At 35.4% G+C, this 13,783-nt stretch overlaps 1 protein-coding gene across 39 annotated transcripts in view; it reads right to left on the reverse strand.

Moving 5' to 3' along the window:
• EHBP1 (EH domain binding protein 1) overlaps positions 1 to 13,783 on the reverse strand; it is a 381,714-nt gene that overhangs the window by 111,512 nt on the left and 256,419 nt on the right. The gene's annotated exons all lie outside the window — the stretch shown is intronic.

A 13,783-nucleotide genomic window follows, 5' to 3' on the forward strand; every position in this document is an offset into this window, starting at 1 on the left:
AACTTTTATTATTATTAAAACCATGTCATTTTCTTTTACTGAATAACAACTGCATTTTGTGATGGTAACCTTAGAGGCTAGTACAATTGAAAACTACAAAGAAAACTGCTAAATGTTTCCGGACTTTAAATCTTGCTACTAATTAAAAGTGCTAGCTATTATAAGAAAAGTTACATATTAAATAGAGGCCCTCTAAAGTAAAATGAAAAGAGAACAAGTATTTACTCCTAATATCATTTAAGTTTAAAAAGCAAAGCATTCTTACTACACTGCTTACCTAAGAAAGATCAATGATGCCCCCACTTGACAAAAGCATGTTAGTACCAAACAATTAAAATCATCAACCCCACATAAGTATGATTTATGCATTCACTACTTCTGTGAGAAGACTACTAAGAAACACCGCTAAAATAACTTTTCATTTTTTATTCACTGTCAGATTAATAAAATATTATGTAAACAACCATAAATCTAGCAAAATGCTGTTCTTTAAATGATCATCTCTGCAAAGTCAATGCTGAAAAGCTCACAGGTCATAAAAATCAACAGTTTGGATCAATTCGACTTAATATAATGAAGTAGATAAAAACGGAATCCCAATATACTAAATTTACTTTAGAAAAAATAATAGCTAACTAGCAATCTAGTGTAAAAATGAACTATTAAATATCTTTTCATGTAATGATCCACTGTGACTTTCAAATCCCTCTAGTCACTTAACCTGGAAGTAAAGTGAAGAGTGGTTTATGGATAAGTTAGGGGATCACTGAACTAGGTAGGCATAAACATTTTTTTCTTAGACTTTCTATCATTTAAATAATTATCTTTATTAAAATGTTTTTCTATGTCAAATTATATTATTAAGGTATTGATTCATCCCAAGCATGGGTAATACATACATGGGCCAGATAATCTGTAACTATCATTACATTGATTCAATTATCAGTAGCATGTCCATAGGTAATGTGTAAATGACATTAGCACTATATTATGATCTAGAATGGCTTTCTGTATGTAAGAACTAAAGAAAACATATTACATCATTATGATTATGACTGTATCTCTGTTTCTAAGAAGGCTCAATATGAAAAGGCTAGAAGAACTAAACCAAAATTTAAATTGGTTCTAATACAAAAGACTTGTATTAAGGGATGCTTACTGTATTTCCAACAAAAAGAAGTCACATGCAATTGAAGAAACTTTGATGAAATTACAGGCCCTATAAATGGTCATGGTGGTTTACAAAGAAAGAAAATCATAGAGCCATTGTTAAATGAAATCATCTACTCCAGAACTGACCTTTTACCTAATATTTTACAGAAAGCCATAAAGGAATTAGCAACTAAATCGTTTTGAAACCTTCAGTACATAATTGGATGAAATTGTTCGTTGTTACAGCTGGCTCTTGATTTTACAGATGTCCCAGGTTACTTGACTTGTTTGTATCTCAGTTTCCTCACCTGTAAAGTGCAGATTATAATGGTACATATCTCATAGGGTTGTAGTAACAAGATCTGCCTCACTCTCTCCATGTCCATTTCCTCTCTGATCTTAACTACTGCTCTCTCCCTTAAACACTTTGAACTATACTGACCTCTTAAAAAGAAAAAAACAACTGATAATCAATTTATTAAAATAGCTGACCTAAGCATCTGCAATGGTGACTTCAACCTCAACTCTTGGCTCAATACTGATCGAATAAATCTATTTAACAATCTCAGAAGGGCTGCGCAAGTCAATAAACTGCTTGCGGATGCTCTTCTGGGAGTGATTCAATGTCTTAGAACCTTTACCACAGGCGTTTTTCTTGTAGTGATTCTCAAAGTCTTGGTAGGCATCGCAACTGGTCCTTTCACTTTGAGATTCTTTTCCTTTGTGCCTCTGATCAAGTCAGCACACACTTCTTCAGGGATTTTTATACTGCAGCTGGTTAGGGGAATTCTAATTCAGTGAATCACCACCTCTGGTTCCTCCAGTGTTTAAACTCATGGCTGTGATACAGTTTCCTAACCTACATGTTCCTTGGAGAGAGCCAACAGCCATGAGTCAGGAGTAGGAGCCAACGGACTGTGGCTTCATCATGCCTGAAACCATATCTTCTTCAAAATGGAATCATATTAATCTCTTTGTTGTTCCTTGGATATCGCAGACATGTTTCTACCTTGGGGCCTTTGCACATTTCCCTGGTACTCTCTCAGATTGCTTCATTTCCCTGGTACTCTCTCAGATATCTGCATGGTTAACTCCAATGCAGTCTTCTTCATTAGGCCTATTCTCACCATCCTACTTAATAATGCAATTTGGCCGAGCGTGGCGGTTCACACCTGTAATCCCAGCACTTTGGGAGGCTGAGGTGGGCAGATCATGAGGTCAGGAGTTTGAGACTGGCCTGGCCAGTATGGTGAAACCCCAGCTGTACTAAAAATACAAAAAAAGTAGCTGGTGGCGTGTGCCTGTAGTCCCAGCTACTAGGGAGGCTGAGGAAGGAGAATTGCTTGAACCAGCAGGCAGAGGTTGCAGTGAGCTGAGATTGCACCACTGCACTCTATCCTGGGCGACAGAGCGAGACTCCATCTCAAGAAGAAAAAAAAAAGCAATCCATTTCCATCACCCAACCCCAATTCAGCACTCCTGAATCCACTTACCCTGCTCTACTTTTTCCACGGACTTACCATCTTCTTAGAGTCCATATACTTTATTTATTATGCTTACTGGTTATTATCTGTCTGCTCTCACTAAATAAAATGTCCACGAGAGCAAGAATTTCAGTTTGTTTCATTTATTAACCTAAATCAAATGCCCAGAACAGTGCCTGGTACAGCATAGGCACTCAGTAAATACTGTTATATGAAAAAAATGCATGTAAAACACTTAGAACAATGTATGGCAAACAGTACCATTCAGTAAATATTAATTGCAATTATTATTACCACCACCAATGCATTATCAGCAGGAATTCCTATTTTTTGAGGCTCTTCTAGAAATTTCAAAGGCCATGAATTTCTTCAAGATCATAAAAAGTTTTTTCCTTTTCTTCTTCTTCTTTTTTTTTTTTTTCCCCAAACAAAGCTTTAACTAGAGATAATCTTGACACCTAGATATTCTATGTGGAAAATATGGTACTTGCAATGCTTGGCAATGTATCTATTTCTATAGGGTGGGTGAAAAAAGAAGCTCTAACTGACTTTCTAATTTATTGCTTTCCAAAGAAAGAAAGACACAAAAATCTGTCCATAAAAGGTAGAACCACACTTGCAAATATAACAAATTTTAATGCATTATTTCTGTTTAACATAGCAGATTACATGTTAAAGGTAATAAAGCTACCTAGTTATTCTTCCTAACAATGGCAATAGCTTTCTTTCGGAAAACCTAGTCAAATAACTTGCAAATTTTCTTAAATTTTAATAAGAAATGTCAGTTCTATTTTTTCTGCTCTATCCCTCTAACTATAGTTTCCTTCTCTTTTGCTGTCTGCCCTTCTTCCACAGATACAGCCACGTATTCCTGTAGGCATTGCTCTAAATAGTTTTCTACCATACTTTGAGCTGATTCATTCCCAGGATTCCAACTATTACTTCCATGCAGATGATTCCCAAATATTTATAGTTCAAACTATCTCAAGTTGACATTTCCAGTTGGCTGTCCTTTCTAGCATACAAAATTCAAACTCAATACGTTCAAAACCATAATTGTGATCTTTCTTTACAACCTGCTCATTTTCATTGTGTTTGCAAATGATACAGCTATTGTCCCAACTGTTTAGATTTTTAATGTCAGAATCACCTTTGAATTCTTCCTTCATGTATCATCTCTTACTAGTTAATTTGCAGGCAGTTTTGCTCATATTTTGTAAGGTTTCTGTAATCTATCTCCTTTCACCATTGCAAAATCTTCCTAATAGGTCTTTCTTCTTCCAAATCCCCCCTCGGTAACCAACCCATGTCATAGCATCGTTCTCCTTAAAGCACGGCTTAAAGTCTCTAATGGTTCTCAAGAACACACAAAATGATGTCAAAATACTTCGAAGTATTGAATCCCAAATCTTTTTCAATGTATTTACTCTCTAGTATTACTCACTATCCTTTAAAATCCCTATGCTTTCCTGCCTAAACCCCAGGTCTCCCACCTCCATCCAGTCTTGGATCATACACATCATCACCTCCACATGAAATAACTTCTGTCCCAAGCACAACCGCTGAAATTCCACTCTATCTTCAAACCTTCGAGATTTAGTTCAAATGTCATCTCTTAGACAAAATCTCCTCGCAATTCCCATTCAGTAGGAAGCCCTTTTCAGTGTTCCTTTGACTCTTTGTGTCCTTCCTACGGCACTTAATAAATTTTCATTTTACTATAATATATTCAGTTCTTCTCTCTACAAAAAGGCTTATTAATTTTTCATTAATTCATAAACTATATACTGAGCACCTATTATGTCCCACAAAGTTAAGACCTTTACACAGATTCGCTAATTTAATCCTCACAACTCGTTTGAGATAGGTACTCTTACTTCCAGTTTACAGTTGGAGAAAGTGAGGTTACTCGGGAAGCAGAGGAGTTCCTATACCAAGGAGTTCCCACTCCAAAGCCTGTGCTTTTAAACAACATGCATTTCACATTTCAAGAAAATACTGCTGTACGACTTCAGCAGAAGTTGTAAATTTTTCAGTCCTAACAAACGTCTCAGTCAACTTCTTATCGTCTTCAGAGGTTAGATCGCTGCCCTCTATATGTTTAATTAGTTGATTCAAAAAAGGCAATTAACCCAAACAATTTCAACTTCAAGAGTCTTTCTGTTAATAAACCTGTCCATTCTGCTGGATTTCAAATTACTGGCTAGAACTAGAACAAGAGCTAATTAAGTCCAGTGCAACGAGACATATACTAACATTGCTAAAGTTGTAGCACATTTTGGTCTCTCAACTACTAATTCTTGGAGACTTTCCCCCAGTTACTGCAAATCATGGTTGAGGGAACTTTGAATACATCTAAGCATTTGGTGAACCCAAAAACTAACAACAGTGAGAAAGAGAATACTTACATTTATATTGGTCTTTTTTTTTTTTTTTTTCAAAGTGTTTTCATTTAAATCACTTCACTTTATTCTCATGGTAAAACTGAAGTTAGGCCTTGTTATTCTACTGCTAGAAAGATTGTGCCATAATTAAATTTTTTAAAAAATCTTCTACAAAACATCAACCAACTTTCTCCAAGCCAAGACATAGAGAGACAGGAAAACTAGAGAGTAAGTGAAACTCTCTGCTGTTTTTATAATGGTAGTCTAGAAGAGTGAGTTGAGAGGTAGAGTTGCACTTTTGGTGGACTCCCAAATTGCAATATGAGCCTCATCCCCTCCCCCCAAAAGTAGAAACAGTAAAATAAAAAGGTAAAAGCAAAAATAATAATATAATGCCTAAGCATATAATAGAGAGGATCAGCAAAGCCAAAATTGCTTCTTTGAAAAGACTAAATTAAACCTGTAGTGTGACTGACCAAGAGAGAAGCAAATTCCTAGAAAAGTATAGCTTACTGCAATAGACACAAGAAGAAATAGAAAACCCAGAGAGTTCTATAACTGTTAAAGAAATTGACTTTGTAATTAAAAACCTTCCCACAAAGAATATTCCAGTTGGCTTCACTAATAAGTTCCACCAAACATTTATTCAAGGAAAAAAAATCTCCAATATTACACAAATTATAGAAAACTGGAAAAATGAGCTTATTCTCTAACTCATTTCATGGGCCTTTATACCAAAACTCAATAGGCAAAGGCAAAATTAAAGAAAATTCTCATGAATATAGAGGCAAAGGTTTTAATGAAAATATTAATTTATTAAAAAAGGATAACACATCTTGAACAAATTAGACTTATCCCAAGAACACGTATTTGGCTTAATGTTAGCATATCTATTGAGGTAACTTGACCAATTAACAGATTTGGGGGAAAGCTATATAATATAATCATCTAAACAGATGCAGAAGAGCATTTAATAAAATAATGTCCATTTATATTCTAAAAAATAGTCTTAGCAACCTGTAATACAGAATCTTCTTTAACTTGCTAAAAAGGCCCCAGCAAATATTGCAAGGGTGAAATATTTGAGATTGAGCATCTATCATCACTTTTATTCAACATTGTCCCAGCTGGTACATTAAGGTCAGAAAAAGACATCAAAACATATTTAAAAAGAAACGAAATTGTAAAACATTATTTACAAATAACATAATTGAGTATGTAGAACATCCACAAGAAGTTACAATTTATTAGAATTAATAACAGAATTTAGCAAGGTGTTGGATACAAAATCAATGTACAAAACCAACTGTATTCCTATAAACTAACAAAAACAGAAACTAAAAATTTGAAAACCATTCATAGTGGCATAAAAATGTCAAGTACTTGGCACAAATCCAAAAACAATATGCATGACTGCTATAAAAAACTATCAAGCTTTATTGCGAAAAAGTAAAGAAAATTTAAAGAGATGGATATATATATATATATATATATATATGTATTTTTTTTTTTTTTTAAGATGGAGTCTCACTCTGTCGCCCAGGCTGGAGTGCACTGGCACGAACTTGGCTAACTACAACCTCGGTCTCCCAGGTTCAAGGGATTCTCCTGCCTCAGCCTCCTGAGTAGCTGGGACTATAGGTACGTGCCACCACGCGCGGCTAATTTTTTGTATTTTTAGTAGAGACACGGTTTCGCCATGTTGGCCAGGATGGTCTCCATCTCTTGACCTCGTGATCCACCCGCCTCAGCCTCCCAAAGTGCTGGGATTATAGGCATGAGCCACCGTGCCCGGCCAAGATGGAGATATTTATTCATGGCTTAGAAGACTCAATTTTGTAACGATATCAATTATTTTTCCAGAGAGAAACGGCTAACCAACAGAAAGGGTTAACTAAACTCTTTCTCCATGAAGAAATGCTCTCCAGTTTATCTTCTCCTAACACGAATTCCATGGAAATATATAGGATTATGCTAAAAAGTGAGAAGTTAGCTGTGTTTCCAGGCAATATTATTTACTGTAAAACTGACCCCAGTTTGGTGAACTGCATCTAACTCGAAGGCCTATGAATAAACTACATATCCCTATTGAAAAACAAAGGCTGCAGCTTCTCTATGCTTAGTGTGATTCATGTAACCAAGCATGTCCCTTGGGAATCTGACAGTTTTGTGTGTATGGGCTGCTACAAGATCCTGTGTTTTGTAAGGCAGAGTGGTCCACACTTACCCACCTGATCTTTCACCTTAGAACTGACATGAGGAACTAAAATATGGCCTAGCATACCTGATGCTGTAATGCTAATATGCTATGTTTCCTGTCCTGAAAGTTAAGTAAACCTGGTGCCAAATTAATTGTATATATTTTCCGTCAAAAAAGGGTTTGTAGCAAGAATATACAATGAATATCCACAGATAAGTAAGAAAAGGAAAGTTAATCAATAGAAAAAGGGGCAAAAATTGAATGTGCACTTTATAAAAGAAGAAATTCAAATATTCAGTAAATGTGAAAACTTGCTCCATCACATCAGTATTCAGAGAATTACACAAGGTACTACTGCACACTTCTCCCCAGAAAGGCTGAAATTTTAAGAAGTCTCTTAATTGAGATTAAATTTTAATGAAATTAAAAATACCTATTGGCAAGGATGTGGAGCAAAGGGAGCTTTCTTACAGGGCTGATGAAAAAAGTTTGGCATCATCTATTATGCTAAAATTGAAAATGTGCATATCCTATGACCCAGCAATTCCTAGGTTTATATCCTATAGAAATGCATGCTTATACAGTACAGAATAGAATACATATGCAAAAATGTTCACAGCAGCACTTTAAAATTTTCCAAATCTGAAAATAATGTAAATGTTCAGCAACAATAAAATGGATTTAAAAATTGTGATCTATTCAGATAGTGAAATACTAGACACATACACAAAAGAAATACATCCTAAAACATAATATTGAACAAAAGAAAACAGGTACAAACATGTATATATCATATGATTCCATTTATGTAAATTTAAAATCAGTCAAAAGTAAACTATATTGTTTGGGGGGGTCATACTTAAAACAATAAAGCAAAGAACAAACTGATTACTATAAAATCATGAGACCACAAGAATTGGAACTTTGCCAACATTTCAGAAACTAGCCCACTTCTATGCTTTTTTCTTATCCCAATCTCTTTCCTCTTCCCTATAATCGGTGGTTATATTAACAAATGTTATTTTTCAATATTGTGTAATCAAATGTGACAACATTTGGAAGATCTGCATGAGTACGGGAATCAATGTTTTCCAAATAAATAATGCATGATGTTACAAAATCACACATCAGTAAAAGATGCAGTTGAAAATGCCACATAGGCCAATGTATGGTTTGATTCCACATTGAAACTAACTTAAGAAACTATCATTTGTAAGTTTTGGTGTAGTATCAAAAATTATAATCTCCAATCATTTGAGAAGTATTTAAATTCTCTTTAACATTATATATTTGATAAGGTCAAATTTTCTTCATAGAGTACAACCAAAACACATTACAACATATTGAATGCAGAAAGCTGTTTTCAATTAAAGCCAGATATTAGACACTGGAAAAAATGAAAAACAATGTCAGTCTTCTCAATAAACTGTTTTTGTTTTGAAAAATATAGTCATTTTTCATGAAAATACTACATTATTTATGTTAATATGTGGTATAATAGTTTAATATAACTTTAAATAAATAAAATTTAAAAACCTCTCAGTGTTAATTTCTGTTAATTTCAGTGGCACAACTGGCTCACTGCAACCTCCCCTTCCTGGGTTTAAGCAATTCTCCTTCCTCAGCCTCCCAAGTAGCTGGGATTACAGGCTCATGCCATCACGCCCAGCTAATTTTTGTATTTTTAGTAGAGACAGGATTCCGCTACATTGCCCAGGCTGGTCTCAAACTCCTGATCTCAAGTGATTCGCCCTCCTCGGCCTCCCAAAGTGCTGAGATTACAGGTGTGAGCCACCATGCCCAGCCCTTAACCATTTTTAAGTATGCAGTTAATAGTATTAGTATATTCACATTGTTTTGAAACAGATCTCCAGAACTTTCTGATTTTGTAAAACTGAAACTCTATATCCATTAAACAACTCTCCTTTAATTCTCCTTCTGGCCCCTAGTAACTGCCATCCTATTTTCTGTTTCTGTGATCTTTGTTTCATATAAGTGAAATCATACAGTATTTGTCTTTTTGTGATAAATTCATTTCATTTAGCATTATGTCCTCAAGATTCATCCATATCATAGCATGTGACAAGATTTCCTTCCTTTTCAGGCTGAATAATATTCCACTGCAGATATATACCACATTTTGTTTCTCCATTCATTCATCAATGGACATTTGGAATGCTTCCACCTCTTGGATTTTGTGAATACTGCTGCTATGAACATGGGTGTGCAAATATCCCTTCTAGACTCTGTTTTCAATTATTTTGGGTACAGAGTAGTCTTCTGTTCTCTGTGGGAATATGTTCTTTTTTTTTTTTTTTTTTTAATATGCCGTCTCGCTCTGCCACCCAGGCTAGAGTACAGTGGCACAATCTTGGCTCACTGCAACCTCCACCTCCCAGGCTCAAGTGATTCTCCTTCCTTACCCTCCCAAGTAGCTGGGACCACAGGTGCATATCACCATGCCTGGGTAATTTTTATATTTTTAGTAGAGATGGGATTTCACCATGTTGGCCAGGCTGGTCTTGAACTCCTGACCAACTGATCCTCCCACCTTGGCCTCCCAAAGTGCTGAGATTACAGGTGTGAACCACTGCACCTGGTGGGAATATGCTCTAAGACTCCCAGGGGACACTTGAAACTGTGGATAGTATTGAGCTGTCTATATATCATACTTTGCTTTTTCAACTGGATAACTGAGATGTTATCCCAACAGCCACTACTAAGTGACTAACAGGTGGCATATACAGCATGGATACATTGGACAAGGGGATGATTCACATCCTGCGCGGAAGAAGAGGGATGCTGTGAGATTTCATCACGTTACTTAGAATGAGGCACAATTTAAAACTTATGAATTATTTCTGGAACTTTCCATTTAATATTTTTGGATGATGGTTGACTATGGGCAACTGAAACTTCAGAAACTGAAGCCACAAATAATGGGGTGGAGGTGCTACTGTATACTCAGAAGTGAAATGCTAAATCATATGGTAACTCTATTTTTAATTTTTTTGAGGAATCATGATACTGTTTTCCACAGCACTGTATCATTTTAAATTCACACCATCCGTGCACAAGCGTACTAATTCTTCTACATCCTCACCAATACTTGTTATTTTCTGATTTTTCTTTGGGGATTGAAGACAGTATCCATCCTAATGGGTATGAGATGGTAACTCATTATGGTTTTCATTTGTATTTCCTAATAATTGGTGATGCTGAGCATCTTTTCATATACTAGTTGGCTATCTGTATGTCTTCTTTGGATAAATATCTATTCAAGGCCTTTGCCTATTTTTGAACTGGGTTGTTTGGTTTTTGGTTAAGTTTTAAGAGTTTCCTATATATGCTGGATATAAATCCCGTCTTACCAGATATGTTATTTTAAAATATCCTCCCATTTTGTAGGCAAGAAATATTTTCCCTCTGTTGACTGTGTTCTTTGAGGCACAAAAGTTTTAAATTTTCATGAAGTCTAATTTGTCTTCTTTCTTTTGCTGTCTGTGCCTTTGGTGTCTACCCAAGAAATCACTGCCAAATCCAATGTTTTGTTTTTGCCCTATGTTTTATTCTAAGAGATTTATGGTCTTAGCCCTTACATTGAAGTCTTCAATCCATTTTGGGTTGCTTTTTGTATATGGTGTTAGGTAAGGGTCCAACTTCATTCTTTTGCATGTGACATTTAGTTTTCCAATATTATTTGTTGAAAAAATGGTCTTTTCTCCATTTTTCTCCATAGTCCTGACTCTCTTGTTGAAAATCACTGACCTTATTATATGCAGAGGTTTGTTTCTGGACTCTCTATTCCATTCTGTTGATCCACATGTCTTCATGCCAGTACCATACTGTCTTGATTACTGTAGCTGTGCAGTAAGTTTTAAAATCAGGACGTGTGAGTCTTCCACTCTTGTTCTTTTTGAGGCTTGTTTTTGGCTATTCTGGGTTCTCTAAAATTCCAAATGAATATTAACATGGATTTTTGTATTTTTACAAAAAACGTTATTGGGATTTTTATAAGAATTGCATTAAATCTTTAGATATCTTTGGGTGGTATTGATATATTAACAATTATTAAGTTTTCTAAGCTAGGAACATGGGATATCTTTCCATTTATTTCTGTCTTTTTCAATTTCTTTCAGAAATGTTTTATAGTTTTCAGTGTGCAAGTCTTTTACCTTCCTGGTCAAGTTAATTCCTAAGTATTTAATTCTTTTTGATGCTACTGTTTTTGTTTTTTTGTTTTGTTTTGTCTTGAGACAGGGTCTTGCTCTGCTGCCCAGGCTGAAGTGCAGCAGCATGGTCACAACTCACTGCAGCCTTGACATTCTGGGCTCAGGCAATCCTCCCACCTCAGCCTCTCAAGTAGTGGGACTACGAGTGCATGCCACCACGCCTGGCTAATTGTTAAAATGTTTTGTAGAGATGGGGGTTTCACCATGTTTTCCAGGCTGGTCTTGAACTCCTGAGCTCAAGCAATCCTCCTGCCTTGGCCTCCCAAAGTGCTAGGATTACAGGTGTTAGCTTCTGTGCCTGGCTGATGCTATTGTTAATGAAAGTACTTTCTTAATTTCCTTTGTGGATTGCTCATTGTTGGTATATAGAAATACAACAGATTGGTTTTTGTATCATGCTACGTTGCTGAATTTATTAGTTACAACAGTTTTTTTTTTTTTGTAGACTCTTTAGCGTTTTTTATATACAAGATCTTCTCATCAGCAAACAGAGATAATCTTAACTCTTCCTTTCTGATTTGGATACCTTTTATATCTTTTACTTGCCTAACTGTGATGGCTAGGACTTTCAACACTATGTTGAAGACAACTGGCAAGAGAGGGCATCCTTGCCTTGTTCCTGATCATAGAAGTCTTTCACTATTGAATATGATATTTTCTGTGGGTTTTTCATATATGACTTTTATCATGTTTAGGTAATTTCTTTTAATTCCTAGTATGTTGAATTTTTTTTTAATCATGAAAGGGTATAGAATTCTATCAAATGCTTTTTCTGGATTGATTGAGATGATTACATGTACTATCTCCTTCATTCTGCTAACGTAGTGTATTACACTGATTTCATATGTCTAATCATCCTTGCATTCCAGGCATAAATCCCACGTGGTTGTGGTATGTAATTCTTTTAATATGTTGCTGAATTTAGTTTGCTAGTATTACATTGAGGATTTTTTGCAAAGTTCATAGGGATATTAGTCTGCAGTTTTTTTTTCTTGTAGTGTTTGTCTGGCTTTGGTATCAAGATAATGCTGGCCTCAAATAATGAGGTAAGCAGTATTCCCTCTCCAATGTTTTGGAAACGTTCGAGAAGAATTAGTGTTGGTTCTTCTTTAAATGTTTGATAGAATTCACTGGTGAAGCCATTAGGTTCAGAGCTTTTCTTTTTTGAGAGATTTTTGATTACGGATTCATTCTTCTTATGAATTAGAGCCTATGCATATTTTCTATTTCCACATGGTTTCATTTTGGTAGGTCTTCTGTTTCTAGGAATTTGTCTATTTCACCTAGGTTATTCAATTTTTTGGTGTAGAATTACTCATAGTACTTTCTTATAATCCTTTTTGTTTCTGTGGAATAGGTAGTAATGTCCCCACTTTAATTTCTAATTTTACTAAGTTGAGCTTTTTCTCTTTTTTTTTTTTTTTGTTCTTAGTCCATCTAGCTAAAGTTTGTCAATTTTGTTGATCTCTTCAAAGAATCAACATCTGGGTTCATTAATTTTCTCAATTGTTTTTCTAGTCTCCATTTTGTTTATCTCTGCTCTAACCTTTATTATTTCCTTCCTTTTTCTAGCTTTGGGTTTAGTTTGTTCTTCCAGTTCCTTAAGTTGTAACATTAGGTAGCTGAATTTGGGATCTTGTTTATTTTTATTTTTTTTCCCACTGGAAAATAATATTTAGTAAGATCCCATCATCTATACAACATGTTCTTGACATTAAGCTGCATCTTCCGTTACAATTTGCTCTTTCCTAAGTGGTTCCATGAATGCTGTCCTCTTTGTTAGAGTCTACAAGCAGCCATTGTTAAACTTGGAGGTAGTGTTGATAAAATTAAGGCCAGTCTTTCCTAGAGGCCACCAGAAAGGACATGGAGGGTGAGTACTTATTTTTTTATTCCCACCAGACAGCCTTACAAGCATAATAAAGTTTTTGGTCACCTTAGGGCAGCGGACAACGCCTCCCTAGGAAAAGCTAGGCCATCGCATTAGCACAGATAAAGCATGAGGGCTGGAGACAGGTAAGAAAACAGAGTACTATCTAACATGCATGACACTTTCAGGTTCAGAGGTTGTTCTCAGCCCTCTACACTACCCCAGCAACCTCTAACCACACGGGTGTTCCCTTTCTTGTATTTGAATGTGAGTGTTAATTGCTAAAAATTTCCCCCTAAACACTGCTTTCATTGTGTCCCAGAAGTTTTGGTATGCTGTGTTTTTATTTTCATTTTTCTCTAAGTCTCTTGTGATTTCTTCTTTGATCCATTGTTTATTTACAAGTGTGTTGTTTAAAATCCACAAATTTGTGATTTTTTTTTCAGTTTTCCATCTGTTAT

The sequence above is a fragment of the Pongo pygmaeus genome, chromosome 12, assembly GCF_028885625.2.
Source record: "Pongo pygmaeus isolate AG05252 chromosome 12, NHGRI_mPonPyg2-v2.0_pri, whole genome shotgun sequence".
In the NCBI taxonomy this organism is placed as follows: domain Eukaryota; kingdom Metazoa; phylum Chordata; class Mammalia; order Primates; family Hominidae; genus Pongo; species Pongo pygmaeus.